At 51.7% G+C, this 24060-nt stretch overlaps 1 protein-coding gene across 1 annotated transcript in view; it reads left to right on the plus strand.

Annotated features, from left to right (window-relative positions):
* The first annotated feature begins 222 nt into the window (after positions 1-222).
* The window catches only part of LOC121835385 (little elongation complex subunit 2-like), an 83267-nt gene continuing 59429 nt past the window's right edge, over positions 223-24060 (plus strand). Inside the window, exon 1 of the mRNA XM_042289558.1 lies at positions 223-265. The gene's annotated coding sequence lies outside the window, so the exon portion shown is untranslated. The remainder of the gene's footprint in view (positions 266-24060) is intronic.

A 24060-nucleotide genomic window follows, 5' to 3' on the forward strand; every position in this document is an offset into this window, starting at 1 on the left:
TCCGGCTGCACTAGCTTCCGTGAACTGTCACAGTGGAAAGCGACCTGCAGCAGAACAGGCATCTGCTACACACACCATAACTGTTGAGACGCCACCAGGGCCGCGACCGGCGACAGCATGACACTTCTATGACGTCATCAGGCGGAAATCGAGGGACCACTTTTTTGGCCGCGGTAAACACACCAGTCAAAGACGTGATCCAGGCACCATAGTATGAACGAAATCACTGGTTTCTGAGCGCTGCACATTTCCTGTCACCCTTCACGTAAGTTAGCCGACCACGGGAAAGCTTAAGTGCGTAGCGGAAACAGCAGAAAGAAGTTAAAGAGCATGTAAACAAGATCGACGATGTTCTGACCACGGTGGTTCTGACCAATGAATGGGCTGAATGGGCCATGTTCTTAGTTATATAATATTTTTTCCGAAGTCTGACAACTATAGTCTGTTTCATTACAAGAGCCACATAATCAAAGATGTAGACAAAAAGAATAAAAATAAAAAGAACGCGAACACATATCAAAAATGCGATGTAACGGCGCATTCAAAATTAATCCTTAGTTTTTTAGAGAGCAGCAATTTCGTAGGACGACATTGTTACCCGATGAAGGTTATAAAAAGTGCAGTGCACTTGTTAGCTCGGGGGTTTTAACGTGCATTACGCAGTATATGTGATACACTATCGCACGACGGTAGGGTGCAGATGGGCTACTGAACCCAGGGTCCCCGCTAAAGCCCCTTGATAAAGGAGTTTTTTACAATTACCGGCAGCCACTATTGTGAAAACGTACAAGACACATGCCACGAGCGGGCGCTTCGCCGCCATTCGCTTTCAAGGGCCAGTCATTATATACCCGTGCCAACGGTGCCCGTGCCACACGGGCAACTCGAATTCCATTTACAACGAACGACGTTTGAAGGATCGGACAATCAGCGCGCGACACTCCGAGCGTGGGGCGTTCCACGCGCGACAGATTGCGAGCCGATTCGTTGATCACATGAATGCCATTCATTGTAAATGACATTCGAGTTGCCCGTGCGGCAGGCACGGGCAACTGGAATGTATTAGGGCTGCGTCGCCATTTGTGTCCAAGGGCCGGTCCAGACACGGGCCTCGTGCACTGGCACCTTTGAGGTTATTTCAAAGACCAACGCAAATACATCGAGGGGATTTAGTCCCTGCACGTCCTGCGGCGGGAGCTCCGTGGTTTAAACGGAGCTCGCACTCGAGCATTTCTCCACGTGCTCTGATCTGCGGTGCCACAACACACTCGGCCAACGATCCCCCACTGCACTTGATTTATCCTGTGAGGTAGACCAAATGAGCTACACTTAGAGTATTGGCAATAGACCGATCTCACCAGCTAGTTCGAGTACGCCACCGATGCCGCCATGCATCGTGGGAGCTGTAGTCTTTCTGCACGTGCGACAACCCCCGCTGGAGGTCTGCACGAGCAGAGCACGAGGCGGCATGAGTTGTCTCGTGAACTGGCGTCTGCATCATATATGAACTACAGTTATGGCGGCGTCACGCATGCGTGGATAAAAAAAAGATAAAGTGATAAAAACAATTAAAATGTTTTCGCAAAAGAAAGTTATAAGCCCTCGGAAAAACACCAAAACGTCATGCACGGTGGGGTTGCACCTTAATTTGCAACCCCACCGTGCATGACTTTTTGGTGCTTTTCCGTCGGCTTATAACTTTCTTTTTATGTATCTTGATGTTATAAAGTTAGTGTCAAATTAAAGAGCAGTTTTTCAACAATGCTTTAATGTCTTGATATCACGATTATTTTTAGATGTTAGTTAATTATTTGGCTTTTAAGAGACCACAGTCTCTAATATTGAAAAAAATTATTTCTCGAGTTATAACGTCCCATCGTCCACGATATTTTACATGTGCGTTCGGTTACATGTAATAAAATAAAAACGTCAGCAACGAACTGTACAGATAATGTATATTTTAAAATAAAAAATAAAGTTTAAAATTGTAATATTTTATGACGTTACAAAAACGGAATCACTTCAACTAATCAAAATAACGAGACATTAAATTATGAAGCATCCTTCGATATTACATTTTCCAGAACTTCCATATTGATATATAACACGTCAAGAATGTTATAAGACCTCAAACTTTTCCCATTCAGTTACGGCGAATTGTAGTTTCCTAATATAAGATACAGATGGCGACACGTGTTCAAGAACAGCTTGATGTGCATTTTCCGCCGTGTGCCGCTTGGAACGCCACGTGAAAGACAGAAAAAGCTCCAGATGTCAGGGTGTCAGATGCCTGGATGCCCGCAGTGAGCGAGCCAGAGATGTGAGAACAACAAGCGCGAGGCTGCGGGTGCACCAGAGCTACTTTTGCGCGCGTTCTACTGTGCGTCGGTACACATGACCGACGCGATCCAAATGAAATGGGCGCCATGAAATGCATTTCGCCATTTCAGATTCCGCCATGTATGCGAAAACATTTTAATTGTTTTTATCACTTGCATAAATCATTTACGATATCAAACTATGCTTGTCGGAATGGTTCGACTATATTTTGTTTCAAAAACCACCTCGTTGGCTCTTAAGTGAGAATGACATTAAAACGTCTCAGTTCCTCTCAGCCAACGCGCGGGCCTATGAATCTATATTTGTCGGGTTTAGATATCGGCCGAGGTGCCCGCAATTCGACGGAGGCCAATCTGAGATTTCGGTTGCACGTCAAAAGATCTACGGTTAGTCAAAATAAACCAGCAATATTTTTTTTTTTTTTTTTATTTGGGCGTGTTAAGGGGCAACTCCGCTTCATTTTCGATATTTATAAAACTATGTAGACCTCTTCAGTATTATATAAGAAGACCCCATGTCAAATATTAAGATCTAATTCCGTTTATATATTTAATAAACTGGCCAGCAAACCTTCAAGCGAGCTTAGTCGCCGAAATCTGCCAACTCTAGCGTGCGGCGCGAGGCGCAATCATCAGCGCAGTCAATGCCACGGAGTTGGAGCGGCCAACGTTGAACCACTACGTCAGAGGCATGACTACGTCATTCTCACGTTTTGCTTGTTTTTACTTCTCAGAGCGAAATTGAACGATGACGTCATGAGTTTCTCCTCCCGGTGTTGGCTGACCGGGCGTTCACGTGATCACCGTAACGTGGATGCGCCTGGGATGCGCTAGTTTGAGCTTATCGGTCTGTTTCTCAGCTTCCCTTCTCCTCTTTCGTCTTCTCCCTTTCCCCCTCTCCCCCGGGCCATCACCGTCCACGCCATGCGAAGCGACCTGCCCGCGTCCAATAAAAATATAAAAAAAAGACCTGCCCGCGTCGCGTGTCCTGTTTCTCGCTCCCTCCCGAGCGCCACAAGACCACGTGGTTCGACGTGACGTGGCCACGACTCTGACGACCCGTAACCAATGTTGCTTGACGCAACCGGAGTTTCGGTTTCGGTATCAGCTGAGGTTTAAATTAGGATTACACAAATAATATTCCACAGTTTGCGAATCCGAAGACGTAGAGTTGTTTAGTAGTGCTTTGTGAATTTGAATCACATGTAAGCCTAAATTTTTTGGAATTGAGTGGAGTTGCCCTTTAAGTGATTTTTGTTGGTTTGGCTTGTGAAACCCTAAGATCTGAATATTGCCGCGCGCAAGGCTGAGAAAGCAACGCTCGGTCACGGTCCTCCAGAAAGTTCCCGTTTATTCATGTACCGCACGTAACTTCTATCATTTATCCCTGCTTTTGTTTTCTAGAAAGTGCGTGTTCATTCTCGCCCCGATCACGCGACGCTCGAACCGCTTTCGCCGAATCTTCGAGATAGCGGCGCACTCTAGATAAGAGGCCGCCCGCGACCTTGTCGAGTCAGTCTCGCCCCAGCGTTCGACTCTGCTGCCACGCCGACTTCGACGCCCGCGACGCTCTATTATTATCTTTTGTACTCTTTTATTTTTGGCACAAGTTCGCCACATTAAACGTTTATTTCTTCTTGTTTATTTCCTGTTTTCTTTTGGTCACCACCCGTGACATTTTGGTGGAGGTGCGGGGTACCGCATGCCCGTGCAGCGCTCTCCTCCAAGGGACCGCAGTGCAAGTCCGATTCCCGGTTCGGTGAGAAGACCACTCACCGCAGAACCTGAAATTCGGACCAGCCGCCGCACCAAGGGAGAGGATCCTGAGTACGGTTTGCTCCTGGACAAGCCCAAGCCGCAGAAGACGACGATGGCCAACCAGTCGCAAGCCCCCGCCGCTTCTCCCGTCGTCTACATGCCCGTCGCACCGCGGACGGCTGCCCCCTTCCACGGTGAACTCTACGAAGACGTCGAAGACTGGATTGACCAGTATGAACGCGTTGCCCGCCACAATGGCTGGACCGACGAGCAACGCCTGCACAACGTTTACTTCTCGCTTGAGGGAACCGCCAAGCACTGGTACGAGAACCATGAGTCCTCTTTGACGTCGTGGGACATCTTCAAGACCGACCTGAAGGCTACGTTCGTCAACCACCACCGCCGAGAGAGAGCCGAGGACCTACTGCGAACCAGGACCCAGGGCCCCAATGAAAGCGTCACGAGCTTTGTGGAAGACGTACTCCGCCTGAGCTCCCGCGCCGATCCTCAGGCCACCGAGGGAAAGAAGCTGCGCATTTTGATGCGGGGCGTGAAGGACGACATCTTCGGAGGCCTCGTCCGCAACCCGCCGGCAACCGTTGACGCCTTCGTCAGCGAGGCGACAAACATCGAGCGCGCCCTCCAAGCGCGCGCTTCCCACTACCAGCGGCAGCCAAGCGTCACTGCAACCGCGCTGCTTAGCGGTGAAAACGTGCCTGGTACGGACATCCGCGAAATTATCCGGGAGGTTGTCCGGGAGGAACTGCGAAGGTTGCTGCCAACCACCAGCCGTCCGCCAACCATTTCCATCGCCGAGGCTGTCCGAGAAGAAGTGCATCGCGCGCTCCAACCAGAGGTTCCCGTCACCAGGGTGGCACCGGAGGAACCGACGTTGAGCTACGCCGCCATGGCCCGACGACCGCCGCAAGCTTCCCGCCAAGCCACGGCGCCACCCCGAAGAGACGCCCCAACGCCGCAGTACCCCCGACGGCCGGAAGATCAGGCGCACGTTCCCCCAGAGCGACCTGCGCCGAGGAAGACAGACGTCTGGAGGACGGCCGACCGACGCCCGCTGTGTTACCACTGCGGGGAAGCTGACCATGTGTACCGCCGATGCCCATACCGACGACTCGGGCTGCGCGGATTCCATCCAAGCGACCCGCGCCCCCGGTATGGTGAACGCCCTCGGGAGATCGACGAGTACCTGCGACGACCCCAGTCCCCCGAGCCTGCGTCACGCCGAGAGTTCCGGTCGCCGTCACCACGACGTCCAGCTTCGCCGATGCACCGACCCCGACGAGAAAGCCTGTCACCCCTCGCTCCACGCCGGGGAAACTAGGCGCGGCAACCCCTGGAGGTGGAGTTGCCGAAGACGACCGACGCCAAGATCCTCCACGAACGTCGGAGGGCCCCCACTCGAACGCTACCGGAGACCGAAACGACGCTCCTGAAACGGTGTCCAACAACCTAAACGTCATCATCGACGGCCACGACGCATCGGCACTCGTGGACACCGGAGCAGACTACTCAGTTTTGAGTGGGAGGCTCTCCCGCCGCCTTCGAAAAGTCACGACGCCGTGGGATGGACCTCAAATACGAACCGCCGGTGGGCACCTCATCACACCAGTGTTGCGACCGAGGAGTTTCCCAGGCAGCCTCAGGCAGGGCCAGGCGAGGACAGGAACCGCAGGCCGACTCCAGGCAGGGACATCAGGAGACGGGAGGGCGTCTCGCGATAAACTCTGTTTTAATTACATATTTACAGACGTTTCTTGTTCGTCAGAGAGCACACTCGCGGCCTCTCGTTTGCTCTTTTTATACAGTCGCTGTTTATGTTCCAGCGGTTGGCAGCCAATGGTGGCCGAACTGCCAACGGACGTCACGTTCAGGCCCCGCCCCCACTCCTCTCGAGCGCGCACACACATACACGCACACACTGCAGCGTCGGACGGGCTTCCCAATCCGGCGCCGGGGCATTCTTGACCTCAATAAGCCGCGCCAGGAGTCGGTGACGAAGGGTCTGCTGTCAGCTCGTGAGACGTTGACCGTGATGGAGATGATCCCCTCATTATGCGGCGTCCTGGCTCGGGAAAGGTTTAGCGGGATAATCCGCAAGTGGCGCCGGACGAAAACTTGAGCCGAACGTACTCGGCCGGAAGTCCCGCCGCCGGCGTCGTCCCCCGGAATCCTCTCTCGGCAGGGCAGCTGGTTCCTGGATGGACTCACCCCCGCAGCCAGAGAGAAGAGTCCGGCTCAGCTCCGCTCCCAGGTGTGGCGGCGTCCACGCGGCGCCGGGCGACGTGTTCTGTCAACAACGGCTCAGACGGCCGGTCGCCGATCCTAAATGCGAAGGCCAAACCCCGCCGGGTGGACGAGAAGGGGAGGCGAAGGAAGGACGTGACCTTCGCCAAGGCCTATCGCAACAACACCTCCGCCGCCACTGAGCTCATCAGGAGGGCAGCAGTCCCACACTGCTGCGCTGACTCGATGAGTGCCTCGCTTTCTTGGGAGAGGGTCCGGTGATCATCTCCTGCCTTGAGACGTAGGCGAGGGTCGGGTACAAATCTCTGGAGTGGGGGACCTCAACTCAGGTCACAAGAGGAAGGCGTGGGCGAGACAAACATAGCAAGTCACGATCCCAGCAGCGACAAGTGCTTCGCTTTCCTCCCCCGATCCGCCAGACCAAAAAAAAAATAAAGACAACCCCCCTCCACCTACTACCTAAAATCTCCCTCATTCGACACTCGAGCTCAGGCTGTCACTAAGCCCTTTAAAGTAAACCATACCCTAAACCAGGCAGACAGAAACAAAAGTTATGGTAGCGTGCTTTGACGTAAAAACACAATCACAAAATCAAGATGACCCTTTCCAAGGATTTGAAACAAACAAAAAACTTTACAAATTTGTACAATCCGATCATGGAGCTCGTTCACGTCTTAGAAGCCCCGGCTTAGCTAATCAGTGTTCCTCTTTTAGCTGTGCCCCTTTTTACCTCGCGTCGAAGGCCTACTACCGTGAAGCGAGATAAACTTTAGAGCTTGCTAACGCAACGCACTGCGGCTCAACAAAACGCGAAAACGGACTCCCGTGAAAAGAACACATTACGTACCGTTACGTAACTTACATAGGACATATCCCTATTAAATTCAAGCGCGTCCTCCATAAGGCAAATCATACCGAGGATAAAACCGCTTTAAAAGAACTCTACCGCCGACACAACGAACTGAAGCCGAACAACACGCAAAACTCAGACTCCCGAAAAAAGAAAAGCTATTCATACCACTTGCTAAGCCGACTTCAGGAAAAGACATTCAAATTAAGCCTTCCCCTTTTCTGGCGGCCTCTGCCTCGTCCGCTTTCACTGGCGAGAACTAGCGCTCTAACCTACACCCAGTCTGTTCTCGGTGACACTCTCACAAGAAAAGCCCTGGTCCCCAGACTCGAAAGTTTCCTCAAAGCCACAGTCGGAAAGTTCTGACTTGATTTCCGCATCTGACTTAATCTTCCGCTGAAGAACAAGCTGCGAGGCGAGCACGCACTCATAGGACCCGAGGTACTTGGACGAGATGGAGGATTTGTCCAGCAAGGTTCCTGCATTCTGTTGATCATCTCTTCTCGTCGTGGAAGCATGAGACAAATGTGACGGCTTGACTCTCGGCTTCCTTACGCTGCGTGACTCCTCGCAGCCCTCGTTCTTCTCGTCCGAGCGGCTCTGTCTCGTCATTTCCGCATCTAGTGTAGATTTGCTGGTGTCGCCACCAGGCCCGTTGCTCGCACTTCCGGTCTGGATCGATGGCTCCTTGGGATAGGTGTCCTGGCGTTTGCTTTCTCCCGGCCTCGAAGAGAACTTTCTGGAGTTGCGCGCACTGAGCCTCTTAAAGCGCCGCTGCTTCGAACCTTTTTGCTTTTTCAGCTTTGGCTTCCTAGCGTCACCGCTGTGCTCCTTGCTCCTCCAGCCGCTATCGGCTGGTGCTTTCTTGGGGTGGATATCTTCACGATTTCCGTCTCGCAGCCCAGACGACGGCTTTCTCTTTCTGGAGTTGCTCCTCTTCAGCTTCTGGTGACGTTGTTGATTGGATGGGGCCGGGCCGGATTGGAAGGCACCGACCCTGCGCAGCCTTCTCTTCTTGGGTCTCTTTTGAGTGAACAGCCCGCTCATGTCGGCGCCTGAATTGTCGCCATCAGACTTGCCGTGCCATGATCGTGATGACCTCTCGAACCGCCTGCGCTTCGGATCTTCTCGCTTGCCCAGACTTAACTCTTCCTTGTCGCAGCCAAGCCCCTTGCTTTCGCAGCCGCTGTCAGTCAATACTTCCTTGGGATAAATATCCGCGGGATTTCTGTGTCCCAGTCTCGACGACAGCTCCCTTTTTCGAGACTCGCCTTCGCCAGATTTCCAAAAATGCCCTTCATCAGAAATGTCCGCACCAGGACGGAGAACGCTGATCTCGGGCTGCCTCGTCCTCCTACGTCTTTTCCGTCTGGACGGACACCTGATGCCGTTCTGCGATGGAGACGAGGTTTTCGAGGGACCCTGCTCCGGATTTTTCTCATCCAGCCTGGTTCTCTCCGCGCTCCCCTTGGATCCCTTTCTCTTGCAGCCGCCGCCGGCTGATGGATCCTTGGGATGGGTGCCTCCGCGCTTCCCCCTTTCTGGCCTGGACGACTTCTGCTTCTGGCTCGACGCGTCGCGCCTCTGTTGACGTTGCTGATCAGAATCGTTCGGAGCAGGACGGAAAACACTGACCCTGCGCTGCTTCCTCTTCTGTTCCTTCTTTCCAGAAGGACGGCTCGAACAGGACGCTTTTTCTGAGCACCCCTGACTCTGGTCTCGCTCGTCCAGCCCCGGCTTGGTCTCGGAGTTCCACGGGGGACGGCCAGGACGACCTACTTCCTGCTCCGCCTCCCCATCCGCTGACTTCTCCACGTTGCTTTCCTCGAGTTGGATAGACTTCCGCGGCGGCATCACCATGCTGGCCTTGTCTTCGTCCCCCAGGAAGCAGACGTCAGATACTTGAGAGGCCTCTTCTCTTCCTTTGGCGGGATCCCCTCCAACTTCCAGCGCTTCAGGTCTGGAGTCGGCGTTGTGCGGAACGGCGTCGGTAGTCCCGTCGGCACGAAGACCCTGGTCGTCGGTTAAATTGAACTCTTTCTCTTCAACCTTTTCTTTCTGACCCACCGTCTCTGCCGCTACCTGACGCGTTCTAGCTCCGCTTAGTGCAACCGCTCTTTTCCTCCTGGACACAAGGTCTTTTTCTCGTGGCTTCGGATCACCCTCGTACGTGAACCAGTGAGGAAATGTCGCTGCTAGGTACTTCGAGTCTGTGACCTCTACTACTACCGTTCTTCTTTGAGACCGAACTTCCTGCATCAACGTTTCAATCTCGAGCCTTTTCTCCGCCAATTCACGAACCCGCTTCTCGCGTTCACGTTCGCGCTTTTCGTCCCGCTCCTGCTTTTCAGCCTTCGCTCTTTCGTCCCGCTCCTGCTTTTCAGCCTTCGCTCTTTCGTCCCGCTCCCGCTTTTCAGCCTTCGCTCTTTCGTCCCGCTCCTGCTTTTCAGCCTTCGCTCTTTCGTCCCGCTCCCGAATCAGCTCCCAAGCCTCCCGAAGCTCTACGTCGGACACTTCCTTTTCGCGAAGTAGCTCCATGATCGGCTTCCTTCGCTTTGCCTGCCCCACGCTTATACCAAGCTCCTCGCATACCGCCACCAACTCAGGAATGCGTAGCTTACTGACTTCCATGATCCCGAGTGTCGCAATCTCCCTCCCCTATCTAACTCAGTCAGCTTGAACTTCGCGTTTTCTGAGCCGAAAGGGCAGCCTTCTACTCGCGTACCTAACACTGAGCAAAAGGTCTGGCAAATCAAGGGAAAATTGCAAAGCACTCACCCGTACCAGGAACCATGAGCAGGCACGTCATCCCGCCGCTGCCAACCAGTTGTTGCGACCGAGGAGTTTCCCAGGCAGCCTCAGGCAGGGCCAGGCGAGGACAGGAACCGCAGGCCGACTCCAGGCAGGGACATCAGGAGACGGGAGGGCGTCTCGCGATAAACTCTGTTTTAATTACATATTTACAGACGTTTCTTGTTCGTCAGAGAGCACACTCGCGGCCTCTCGTTTGCTCTTTTTATACAGTCGCTGTTTATGTTCCAGCGGTTGGCAGCCAATGGTGGCCGAACTGCCAACGGACGTCACGTTCAGGCCCCGCCCCCACTCCTCTCGAGCGCGCACACACATACACGCACACACTGCAGCGTCGGACGGGCTTCCCAATCCGGCGCCGGGGCATTCTTGACCTCAATAAGCCGCGCCAGGAGTCGGTGACGAAGGGTCTGCTGTCAGCTCGTGAGACGTTGACCGTGATGGAGATGATCCCCTCATTATGCGGCGTCCTGGCTCGGGAAAGGTTTAGCGGGATAATCCGCAAGTGGCGCCGGACGAAAACTTGAGCCGAACGTACTCGGCCGGAAGTCCCGCCGCCGGCGTCGTCCCCCGGAATCCTCTCTCGGCAGGGCAGCTGGTTCCTGGATGGACTCACCCCCGCAGCCAGAGAGAAGAGTCCGGCTCAGCTCCGCTCCCAGGTGTGGCGGCGTCCACGCGGCGCCGGGCGACGTGTTCTGTCAACAACGGCTCAGACGGCCGGTCGCCGATCCTAAATGCGAAGGCCAAACCCCGCCGGGTGGACGAGAAGGGGAGGCGAAGGAAGGACGTGACCTTCGCCAAGGCCTATCGCAACACCAGTCGGGCGATGCACCGCTCGCGTCGAGATCCACGGTGAGACGTGCCCTGTAAAGTTCGTCGTTCTGCAAGACTGTTCGAGGGACGTTATCCTCATAATGGACTTCCTCTGCGAGTATGGCGCCGTCATCGACCTCGGAGCAAACCGGTTGACGCTGCGAAAGCCTGTTTCACCACCGGAGGAACCCAAAGCGACGTCATCTGCGGTCCGAGTCCTCGCCAGCCACGTGAACTTACCGCCGCGGTCGAGTGTTTTCGTACCCGTCGGGATCACCGAAGATTTCTGCGGCGAAGTTCTGCTTGAAGGAAGCCTCCAGTTGCTTCTGAGAAGAGGAATAGGCGTCGCAAGAGGAGTTGCTGAACTTCAGGATGGCCGCGCTGTGGTCCTCGTCACGAACTTCCGAAATGAAGCGCAACACCTCACAAAAGGTGCAGCCGTGGGCCAGGTCGAGGAACTCCAAAACTCCGCCGCTGTCGCCGCCATTACTGACGAATTCTCGCCACCTCAGCAAGACAGCGCGTCGCCAGCACAGCTCGACATTGACCCTAAACTCCCGGGCCCGAAACGACGACAGTTGATTAACCTTCTCGCCGAATACCGCGACTGCTTTGCCACGTCGTCGAAGGTGCGCCAAACCACCGTTGCGAAGCACCGCATCGTTACCGAGGACGACGCGCGCCCGGTGCATCGATCGCCATACAGAGTCTCCGTTAAAGAAAGGCAGGCGATCCAGGAGCAAGTTCAAGAAATGCTGAACGACGACATAATTCAACCTTCAAGCAGTCCTTGGGCCTCTCCAGTCGTACTGGTTAAGAAGAAAGACGGGACGCTTAGGTTCTGTGTAGACTACCGGCAGCTGAACACGGTGACGAAGAAAGACGTCTACCCACTCCCCCGCATCGACGACACTCTAGTCCGGCTGCGCCACTCTCGATATTTCTCATCGATGGACCTGAAGAGCGGCTACTGGCAGATCGAAGTCGACGAAAGGGACCGAGAGAAGACAGCCTTCGTCACGCCGGATGGACTCTACGAGTTCAAGGTGATGCCCTTCGGACTATGCACGGCGCCAGCAACTTTCCAACGTGTCATGGACACCGTACTGGCAGGACTAAAGTGGCAGAGCTGTCTCGTCTACCTCGACGACGTCGTCGTGTTTTCCAGCGACTTCGACGAGCACTTGCGACGACTCCGAGCAGTTCTCCAAGCCATACGGACCGCCGGACTCACCCTGAAGCCGTCAAAGTGTCGGTTCGCTTATGACGAACTGAAGTTCCTCGGCCACGTGGTTAGTAACGAAGGTATCCGCCCAGACCCCGAGAAGACTCGTGCCGTCGCAGCATTTCCAGCGCCAAGAGACAAGAAGGCCGTCCGAAGGTTCCTTGGGCTATGTGCCTACTATCGGCGCTTCGTTCGAGATTTCGCAAGAATTTCCGCACCGCTCACACACCTCACGAAGGACGCCGAGAAGTTCGAATGGGCCGATGAACAGCAGCAGGCATTTGACGAGCTGAAGCGACGACTACAGACTCCTCCTGTTCTTGGACATTTCGACCAGGATGCGGAAACCGAGATTCACACGGACGCAAGTAACGCAGGGCTTGGCGCGGTTTTGGTTCAAGTACAAGAAGGCACCGAGCGAGTCATCGCCTACGCAAGTCGGACATTGACCAAGGCGGAGAGAAATTACTCCACGACTGAGAAAGAATGCCTTGCGGTCGTCTGGGCAATCACGAAGTTTCGTCCGTACTTATACGGGAGCCCGTTCCGGGTAGTCACGGACCACCACTCGCTCTGCTGGCTTGCGAACCTCAAGGACCCGTCAGGACGCCTCGCGCGGTGGAGTCTCCGACTACAAGAGTTCAACATGACCGTCGTCTACAAGTCAGGCCGCAAGCACAGCGACGCCGACTGCCTGTCCAGAGCTCCCGTCGCAACACCTTCCGGCAGCAGCGACGACGATGACGACGAGTGTTTTCTGGGCGCAGTGAACATCGACGACATGGCCCGGCGTCAACGAGACGATCCTGAGCTGCGCGCACTAATAGAGCACCTGGAAGGGCGCGGGAGTGCGATGCCACGTGTTTTTTCACGAGCGCTGCCGACCTTCGCCATTAGACAAGGTGTACTCTACAAAGAGAACTTCGGGAACAACAACTCGCCATGGCTGCTGGTAATCCCGACCGACCTTCGGGAGGAGATCTTTCAAGCCTGCCACGACGACCCGACGTCCGGACACCTTGGTTACAGCCGGACCCTGGCACGTATTCGTGAAAAGTATTACTGGCCCAAGCTCCCCAAAACCGTCCACCTGTACACGCGATCATGTCATGAATGCCAGCGACGAAAGAAACCTCCGACGAGGCCGGCCGGACTCTTGCAGTCAATTCCTCCGCCAACAGCACCCTTCCAGCAGATCGGAATGGATCTATACTTGGCCCTTTTCCGCCGTCGACGTCGGGAAATCGCTGGATCATCGTCGCCACAGATTATCTCACGCGGTATGCCGAAACGAAAGCCCTTCCTTCCGGAACTGCTGTGGAAGTTGCCAAGTTTTTCATTGAATCCATCGTCCTCCGGCACGGCGCTCCCGAAGTCCTGATCTCAGACCGTGGATCATCATTCATGGCCCAGCTGACGCAAGAAGTCCTTCGTCTCAGCCACACCAGCCATCGCCGCACCACAGCGTACCACCCGCAGACCAACGGGCTGACGGAGCGACTCAACAAGACAATCGCCGATATGATCTCTATGTACGTCGACGTAGAGCACAAGACGTGGGACGAGGTGCTGCCCTACGTCACGTTCGCCTACAATACGGCGGTTCAAGAGACCACTGGATTCACCCCTTTCCAGCTGGTACATGGTCGGAAGGTAACGACCATGCTGGACGCCATGCTGCCCCATGAGCCATCTGACAACGAGAGCGACGACGCCCAGGCGGTTGCTCAACGCGCCGAAGAAGTTCGCCAGCTCGCCCGACTCCTGATTCAAGACCAGCAACGCGTCGACGCCGGCCGCTACAACCTTCGTCGCAGGGACGTCCACTTCCAGCCCGGAGATAGGGTGTGGGTATGGACGCCCATCCGTCGCCGCGGCCTCAGTGAGAAACTGCTGAAACGGTACTTTGGACCATACAAGGTACTTCGTCGCCTCGGCGAACTGAACTACGAGGTGATGCCCGACGGAACACGAACATCGTCACGCCGCCCACCACGACCTGAGGTCGTCCACGTCGTGCGCCTGAAGCCGTACTACGCTCGATAGGACTGTGGACCTTTTGTGCTGCAAAAGACTCTTTAGTTTATCGTTCTTTTTTATTTTGATTTGTTTTACACTGCATCGGGGCGATGCACTTTTAAAGGGGGGAGTAATGCCGCGCGCAAGGCTGAGAAAGCAACGCTCGGTCACGGTCCTCCAGAAAGTTCCCGTTTATTCATGTACCGCACGTAACTTCTATCATTTATCCCTGCTTTTGTTTTCTAGAAAGTGCGTGTTCATTCTCGCCCCGATCACGCGACGCTCGAACCGCTTTCGCCGAATCTTCGAGATAGCGGCGCACTCTAGATAAGAGGCCGCCCGCGACCTTGTCGAGTCAGTCTCGCCCCAGCGTTCGACTCTGCTGCCACGCCGACTTCGACGCCCGCGACGCTCTATTATTATCTTTTGTACTCTTTTATTTTTGGCACAAGTTCGCCACATTAAACGTTTATTTCTTCTTGTTTATTTCCTGTTTTCTTTTGGTCACCACCCGTGACAATATTTGCATTGCTTTACGTTAGATCGGAGCGCAACCAACGTTACGGGCGGACGAAGCAACTGAAGCAGCGCCAAGAGCGCAAAGTTAAGCTCGTCGTTCTCTTTCTGTGCCAATCCGGTCGGGCTAAACTAGACCCACTAAATAAGCTACGCTTCATACAGATATGGATGCTTAAAATGATGGTTGTCAGTTATCTGAAGCTTTATCTGAAATCACAGGAAACGCTTTTTCGTCCTCCACAAATGTTTAAACAGTTGGCGACAAAGCAAAGCAATATTACGTGAGCTTCCTGACACCGAAACTATTGCTGAGGAAGTCGCACTTTTGAATCATGACGACCGGCAGTTGCATTTGATTTGTTACTAACCACCATCATGGCGGATCCCAAAACAATATCGGGGGAAAAATTGCCGATACTCTAAGTGTAGCTCATTTGGTTTAGCTCACAGGATAAATCAAGTGCGGTGGGAGATCGTTGGCCGAGTTTGTTGTGGCACCGCAGATCAGAGCACGTGGAGAAATGCTCGAGTGCGAGCTCCGTTCAAAGCACGGAGCTCCCGCTGCAGAGCGTGTAGGGACCACGTAATAGGACTAAATCCCCTCGATATATTTGCGTTGGTCTTTCAAATATCCTCAAAGGTGCCAGTGCACGAGGCCCGTGTCTCGACCGGCCATTGGACACAAATGGCGACGCAGCACTAATACATTCGAGTTGCACGCGTGTGGCACGCGTGCCACAAGGGCAACTCGAATGTCATTTACAACGAATGACATTCATGTGATCTACGAATCGGGTCGCGATCTGTCGCGCGTGGAACGCGCCACGCTCGGAGTGTCGCGCGCTGATTGTCCGATCCTTCAAATGTCATTCGTTGTAAATGGAATTCGACTTGCCCGTGTGTCACGGGCACCGTGGGCACGAGTATATAATGACTGGCCCTTGAAAGGCGAATGGCGGCGGAGCGCCCGCTCGTGGCACGTGTCTTGCGCGTTTTCACAATAATGGTTGGCGGTACTTGTAAAAAACGCCTTTATCAAGGGGCTTTAGCAGGGACCCTGGGTTCAGTCGCCCATCTGCATCCTACCGTCGTGCGATCGCGTATCACATATACTGCGTAATGCACGTTAAAGACACCGAGCTAACAGTTGTACTGCATTTTTTATAACATTCAACGGGTAACAATGTCGTCCTACGAAATTGCTGCTCTCTAAAAAACTAACGACTAATTTTGAATGCGCCGTTACATCGCAATTTTAATGTGTGTTCGCGTTCTTTTTTACTTTTATTTTTTTGTCTATATCTTTGATTATGTGGCTCCTACTTATAATGACACAGACTACAGTTGTCAGACTTCTGGAAAAATATATAACTAAGAAAATGGCACGTAAACGTAAAAGTAAAAAAAAAAAAAAAGAAAGAAAAACGCATAGGTGCATTTAATAAAAATAATTGAAATAATAGAATTGAGTATACTTTTTGTTTTCAAAGGTTTGAGCGCCTCAAACGCTATGAAAGCGAGTTCGGTGCTTTGGATGGTGCGCTTGTTCCAGTGGGGGATCGTTGAGCGCACCAAACGCTATAAAAGCGAGCTCGGTGCTTTGGATGGTGCGCTTGTTCACTGGAAGTGTGGTTCAGGACAGTATGCTCGCACTTGTATGTTCCGCTTCGCTCGCAGGGTAAAACCAAATACACTATTAGTAATGTATTTATTAAAACAAAGCTTACCTTCTGTATATGTGCAATGCCCTCAGTTTTCGCGTGATTACACGCTTGTTTATCATTATTGTTTTCGTTTCCCACAGCGATTCAGTTCGTCCTCTTCTGTGTGCTACATGAATTATTAGAGACCAAGGTAACCCAAAAACATTCTTTTTCGCAAATCCTAAAAAAAAAAAAAAAAGCCTATGCAACTTGCCACATATGCCACAACCAATAGAAAAAATTCTAAGCTTCACATATGACCGCTTGCCTGACTAAACATTGTTGTTTGTCAACAATTACGATCGTATGAAATCACGTGGAAAAACTCGTTCTAAGCACGCGACCGTTGGCATGCAGTGAATACTCATAATCGGCGCCGAGATGATTTCTGGCCGTCAGCAGGTGGAGGTTTTCTACCAACCAAGAGTTAGAATGTTTCCTTCTTTCTGTTGTAAGCAATCAGGAGACAACTTACACCAAATCTGAGGGTAGTAAATTACTATGAGCATTCAAACGCAATGGCCTGAGCAGTATATGTGTACAAGCTTTAGCTTTTGATGCACCCTTAACTTTCGACACGCTAAACACTAGTGTAAAACGTAGGGCTGTTTCATTCTTAATCAGCGTACCATGTGCGCGCTTACACTATATTTTATATAGCGTCAAAGCCTACCCGTTTGCATCGTTTTCATTTTTGCACATCACTACTTGCGCGCATGAATCACCAAATTAAGACTGGCATAGGATGTCACAAAAACAATTTACAGGATAGTTTTTTTTACCGCAAAAAACAAAACAAAAAAAAAAACTACGCATTGCCTAACACTTATTCTCCACCCAAAAGTAGTGCTAGGTCACAACCAGATGCCAAAGTTTCATCCCAAACGGACACCTTATTCAAAAGTTATAAGTGATTTTCTGAAAATTCCAATGGGAAAAATGGAGCCCATTTTTGGGCCTGTTTTTCGTTTCTGGTGCCATAGAGCCCCATTTATTCGAAAACTCTGTCGGCCGCTATTTTCCCATTGAACTTTTCAGAAAATCACTTATAATTTTTTAAGAAGGTATCGTATTGGGCTGAAACTTTGACATCTGGTTGTACCTCTAGCGCTACCTATGGGCGGAGAATGAGCGTTCGGCGATGCCTAGTTTATTCTTGCAGTAAAAAGAAACCCTTACTATGTGCAAAACCTATCAACAGACCCAGGATCTTGCCTGGTCAGTCATTGCATTTATCACCGAATTCGTATTAAAATTAATACTTATTCTTTATTGCTGTGAGTTTATTTTTAACCTCGGCATTTTTTTATTATGACACCCGCACCAGTCCTACTTTGGGTTTACGAAACTCAACATCTAAACCTTAGTGTCATTTCTTGTGTTTTCCAGTCTTGTGGTTTGGGTCAAAATAAACACCCAGCTACCTAAATGAGACACCTGACCGCCCAAAAAATAGTCTTTTCTTTTAGGTAGTTAATTCCTCAAGCTAGAATTTTGGAAACCAGACTATGACGTCATCACGCTTTGCTGAAAATCCACAAAGATCCAAACACATGCACGATAAAAGGGCCGGCCCGTCATATTGCCGCCCGCAGAGCCGAGAAAGCAACGCTCGGTTACGGATTTCTGGAAGATTCGCGTTCATTCTTGCACCAGACGGAACTTTCGCCCTGTTTTCTTGTCCTTGAAAGTGCCAGTTCATCCTCGCCGCGAAGGCGCGACGCTCGATCCTTCTTTGCCGAACTTTCGAGATGGTGACGTGACGCACTCTAGATAAGCAGCTGCCAGCGACCTTGTCGAGTCAGTCTCGCTCTCGCTCTTTGTTACGCTGCCGAATCGCCGCCTGCTTTTCTGCTGCCTTGACGCTCTTTGTTTACTTTTTTTTTTTTGTTGTTTGGAACAAGTTCGCCGATTAAACCTTTATTTTTCAGTTCACTGTTCGTCCTCTCGTCACCTTCATTCGTATCAGTGTAAATATGATCACATTGTAATATGTGTCATTGTCCTATGAAATCTCCGATAACGGCGCACAGGCAATTTTATATTTTTCAACGCGTCGGTAGTTTTGTTGTGCATGTGTCTTGCCATTTGGCTCAGGATGATTTTCGCGTTTTGTTCTGCCTACATTTGCTGGAGACGTGAGCTCGAAGCGCGGCAACTGGCCCCCTTACACGAGAACTGGCGCAGCCGTGCGCGTTCCAAAGAAAGCTCGTGCAGAGAAAACCAAGCAAGGGACCAGGGATGTCAAATTCTGGATATACACCAACTCATGTTTACAAACAAATGGATGGATGGATGAATACGGCTGAGCCCTTTGGATCGGGCGGTAGCTTACGCCACCTAGCCATTTTGTTTTACCATTTAAGCTTAGAATATTTAAATGTGAAATCTATATTCACTCCGCAGTGCAAAGAAAGTGAGGCTATGAAACCCCCTTGCCATCAGTGGATAAGAAAATACCTAGTTTTCTCTCGATTTCTGCCACCATTCACTTAATCTTTGCTTGGTAATCTCTACAGTCTTGAAATCCACTCTCCCTTCGCTGTCTCTAAAACCCAATGACTTTATTAAATCTATGTTGTCTTCGGTAGGCATAGGGTGAAGCCCTTTACAGTAGAGTATCAAGTGCTCAGCCGTCTCGTCCTCCTCTCCACAAGCAGTGCACACTGTATCAATTTCCTGGTACTTCACTCTGCATGTTCTGGTTCGCAGAACACCCGTTCTTGCCTCAAACAGCAATGAGCTTCCCCTAGAATTGTCATAAATGCTTTCTTTGGCAATAACTCTTTTGTTTAATCTATAGCTTTCCAGAGCCGTCTTTGTCTGCATTCCCTCTAGCCACCAATCTCTTTCTGTGGCCTTAACTTTCTTCTTAACTGAGACTTGCTCTTCCGTATCTTCGCTATAGCCCAAAAACTTTCCTCTTAATTTCCTAGTGCGCTGTCTCCACTTTGTGTCTACACTCCTCATGTATAAATAGCTGAAAACCTTTCGTGCCCATTGCTCCCCGTCCATTTGCCTCAACCTATCCTCAAATTCTACCTTGCTCACCGCTTCCCTGCTCTCAAATGATGCCCATCCCATGTCTCCTTGTACCCCCTGGTTTGGCGTTTTGCAATGTGCCCCGAAAGCCAGTGTACCTACTCCGCGCTGTTTTATTTCTAGTCTGGCATGCACTTCGGATTTCATGCATAGCACTGCGTTTCCAAAAGTCAAGCCAGGCACCATGACCCCTTTCCAAATCTCTCTCACCGCCTCATACCTGTTGTAATTCCAAAGTGCTCTATTTTTCATTACAGCTGCATTTCTGTTTCCCTTACCGATTATATACTTTTCATGGTCTCTGAGATATTCTGCACCATCACATATCCATACTCCTAGATACTTGTATTTACTAGCGCCCCTAGCGCTCCGGAGCGCTAGGGGCGCTCCGGAGCGCCCGGAGCGCCCCTAGCGGAGGCCGCCGGCGCCGCGCAGGCGCGATGGGGGTGTGGGCAAAAAGCTCGTCGTCGCCCATAAACAAACCATTGAAATGCGATGTTGTCGGCGCCGGTGTGAGTCCCCGCGCTCTTTTTCGCGTGGGACTGTTGATTCTACGTTCTCCTAACGATGTCTGACTACTTGAGCAGCGTCAGCGAAATTACCGAGGCTCGTTACACCGCAAAACTTCGCGTGAATAATCTGAAGGCGCGTTCACACTCTTGCAACCGAGTACGACCGAGAAAGACTTCTTGGGACCGGATGCGCTGAGCGGAGCTGGTCCTAAGAGATCGCAAGAGGCTTAAAAACCGGTTTGGCCTCTCTCGGTCGTACTCGGTTGCAAGAGTGTGAACGGGCCTTGACATGTGGCGATTCATTTCGCGTGGACACCGCAGAATGTACGCCTGATTCAGATGATAAGATTTCGCTCGCAATTTTCAGTAGCGACGTCGCTCGGCCTGCAAAAGCGTGAACCGTAGCTGAGATGTCGACGTCGATACTGAAAATCGCAAGCAGAATTTAACCAAGTGAATCAGGCATAACAAGTCGGTGATGGCCACTGGTAACAATGATCAACATCTCCTTGTATCTACTGTTTACGTTGAGCCTGCTTACCAACCTTCAAACTTAAGTGTTTTGAAGGCCTGCACTTAATTCTTATCGCAAGTACCGGGCCCACGTTTGGTCTACGGGCCGGTGTCCTCTAAAAGAGCAGACGGCAAGCAGAAACGTTTGAAAGAGCAGACGACAGTTCGAACGAACAGGCGACCGTTTGAACTTGAAGACGCACTGAACGTAGTCCGCAGGTGGTCCGTACAACTTTACGGTTTTCCGGCGTTCATTTTGGAACAAAACAAATAAATTTGATGGCCAGTAGTATCCGTGAATTTAACCCAAAATGCTTCCCGCCCAAGCAATCGTGGTCCGACGGCGTCTGGTTTTCCCTTTTCGCAGCACATATCCGCGTTCTCGGAAGAACCGAGCCCATGAAAACTGACCTTCAAACCTTTCTCGACTCTCTTGGTACAGCCCCAGTCGCAGCATTTTGACGAAAATACAGGTTTTTGTCCGGTTCCTTTCAAAACAACGCAGGAATACACGTTTCAAATGGGCACTTCCGCCCACAGCCCCAGACCGGAAGTGCGTCCGACGCGCCACCACTCAAGCAGAAGGGGGTACCCCCCCTCACTCACTTCAATCCGCCAAGTGTCGTTCGAAGCGCCATCTAGACTTTTGTTTCATAACTGTGCGTTCCAAAGAACAGAGATGAAGCGCCATCTAGACGCCGTGCTTCGAAACGTACGTAGCGATCCCGACCCGATTTCGCCGTGCCCGATCAAAGCAGCCGTCCGGCGGCGCGTCGAGCGACGCTTGGAGTTGTGGTGAGTGAGGGGGGGTACTGTTCGTGCATGCAGCGTCTATGAGCAGTTGTATCCAACTGTATTGAAGCGCCACCACACACGATTTCTCGCATTGATGTACAGGCCTGGAAGGCGATCCCACCGCCATCTGTTTGTTCAGAATCACACTAACTAGGGGTGGGGTTGCACCTTAAAGCCCCTCGATGTGTTTGTGTTCTTGTGCTTGGATTCCCCCTTGGGGGACACTTGTTGGGTTTGGGAGTTTCTTAATAAGTATGGAGCTATCCTGTTCACTCGTCAGTATAGGAAGCGAGCAAGCCGGCCGTGTCGCGGCGGTCGCCTATTGTTCGCCGCGACCTGGCGGTAGCCGCCGCAGGAGCATCGGGCAGCAATGGCGACGAACAGCACGGCGGACAGTGTCCCCGTCGTGATTACGACGGAATTTAAGGCAGTTACGAGTTCGGAAAGTTCCTTCGGAAGCCGGTGCCGCCGGCTCAGAATCATCGCGAAGTAATAGCAACGAACAGCACAGGGGACAGTGGGCGACTAAGAATCCGGAAAGCTTCTTCGGTAGCCGGTGCAGAATCATCGGGGGGAAGCAGTGGCTAATAGCAGCACAGCGGACAGTGTTCCCGGGGTGATTACGACGGGGTTTAAGGCGGTTACGAATCCAGAAAGCTTCTTCCGTGGTGCCAATATGACGAAGAGAAAACTGTTTTATGAATCTGGCCGCGTGTGCGACGTGAAGGAGGTCCGTTTCGACGGACAAGTGGATGTCACGGAGCACCGTACTCTGCAAACAAAATTAAGCGCGCCCGCAAAAACATTTTGTTGGCGTTGAGTGGACTGCGGTAATTATGTACGTTTATTTCTGAATCAGCTTGACAATAACTGGGCGATTTTTTTTCGCGCCGTTCTGCGATTCTCTTTACTATCTTCCTGTAGGCTGATGGAAACATCCAACGGTAGGCTTAGGAGGGCGACCGCATTCCGCGTCTCGATTCCGGTGAAGTATTTGCTGCATACTTTAGAGTTTGCCGTCGGTGTCGATGCTGTTCCATCGTCGCTAGAAGAGAAAAAAAGTTAATTGTATTATTCGTTAGCAGCTTAAACAAAGCGCGAACTGGAAGGTAAGAAACACCACTAACCTGTATGGACGCACAAGTCGTACCAAAGCCGTACCCAGGTCGCGCAGTACTCCGCCTCGTATGGCTTCAAAGGGACGATTTAGTACTTCGTGCCGTGCGAGATCTTGCCGACCACGCAGCAATTGTTGCGGCTTTCTTGGTGCGGAATAGCCATCTCAGAAATTACAGCGCTAACCCACTACAACGCACAACCAACGCAGCGACTGGCAGAAGAAGCCCGATGCAACGGACCCGTTTGCCGCTAGGGGCGCCCTGGTCGGGGCTTGAATTTAGATCCGCACGGTTCCTACAGACAGTAGAGTGAACGCTATGCTTGTTTTAGACCAATCGGGTCTTCGGGCAGGATCACATGACTACAGTGGGCCAGTGATGTTCCATGCAGGGAATTCTCCCTTTTTCAGGGAATTTCCGGTCTCAATTTTGGTGAAAAGGGAAATGGCAATTTTAATAGCGAGTTCGTTTCACGGCACTCGTGCCCACGCGTGCCCACTCGCAGCGTGGAACGGGTTCGTTTCAGCCGGCACTCCACGAGTGGTTGCACTCTCCGAGTTCGTTTCAGCGCTGACACCCCACGCGTGCATGCACTCGCTGCACCGAGAAAATCGGGAGTGCGCCAAAATGCAATCCCGTCATGCCTCGCTCCAGTGGGGCCGGCGAGGAGCGGGAGCAGACGACGAGGGTTCGTCTGCTACAATGTGTCGCGGAACCGAACAGAAAAAAAGTAGATTTTCTGATAGAAATCGCGTCCCGCGGGCCACGAAATCAAACGCGAGCTGGAATTGTGAGCGTCTGCTATTTCCCGAAGAAAGCAATTGACAACCCGTGATTTATTTGCAGGTTTTAAATCGCTCTGTTGCCGTACAAACGCTGAAATATACCAGTGTGTAAAGGAATGCTCAGAACAAACGTAACAGCGGCCCCCGAGATATCTATCACCATCCGTGTGCGGGGGAAAAATTTAACATTTGTCGACAAAGCTCCCCCAGCAGAAACCTCCGACTGCTCAATAAGCATCAGAGAAAGCTAAAGATGGTAACTTTACCCGAGTATTGGGCAACATCATCATGTTTAACATTTACCTACGTCAGCTAACTTGCCCCGTCGTATTTTGTTCGAGAATGTTCTCGTTCTCGACGCCCTCACCAAGGCTAATATCTGATCCACCTATAATGACGATCCAAATAGAAAGTCCCAGTTTTGCTGGATATTCCAACAGGCTAGTTTTAAGCCGCACCCTTTCAGCGGTTCACGCATAATACCATGCTCAAACGGATCATGCTTGTGCTCGGACAGCGTCATCAGTTTTCTTCAGTGTAAACGGTTATAAGAATTGAAAGATCGCAACCAGCTGCTCTGTAGACAGCTGGTTGCGGAAATTTACGCCGTCTGTAACTATCTCTACGGCAGCCGAGCTGCTTGAAGTCATCGCAACTATAAACTACAGGTTGCAGCGACCAACGTTTCTAAATAAACGTTGGTAGCGACTGCATTCTCACATTCCCACGCATCACTCGGAACAGAAAGGCACTAGTTTCGGTTTGAAGTCGGTACCTTTTCTACAACATAGATGGCGGCGGCGTCAGTCTTCTTCACTCGGTGCATTTGGCGAGTTCGTTTGGGTCCAGTTTTCTGTGCAACACTCTGTGAGTGCGACGCATTCTGGGAGAGAACTCGAACGGTGCCAGTGCGTGTGAAACGAACTCGCTATAACACATTTGCAGGGAATTTAAAGGATTAACGAGGGAATCCGGGAAAAGCTTTAGAGGGAGCTA

Source organism: Ixodes scapularis, unplaced genomic scaffold (genome assembly GCF_016920785.2).
Source record: "Ixodes scapularis isolate PalLabHiFi unplaced genomic scaffold, ASM1692078v2 PGA_scaffold12__126_contigs__length_90152505, whole genome shotgun sequence".
Classification (NCBI taxonomy): domain Eukaryota; kingdom Metazoa; phylum Arthropoda; class Arachnida; order Ixodida; family Ixodidae; genus Ixodes; species Ixodes scapularis.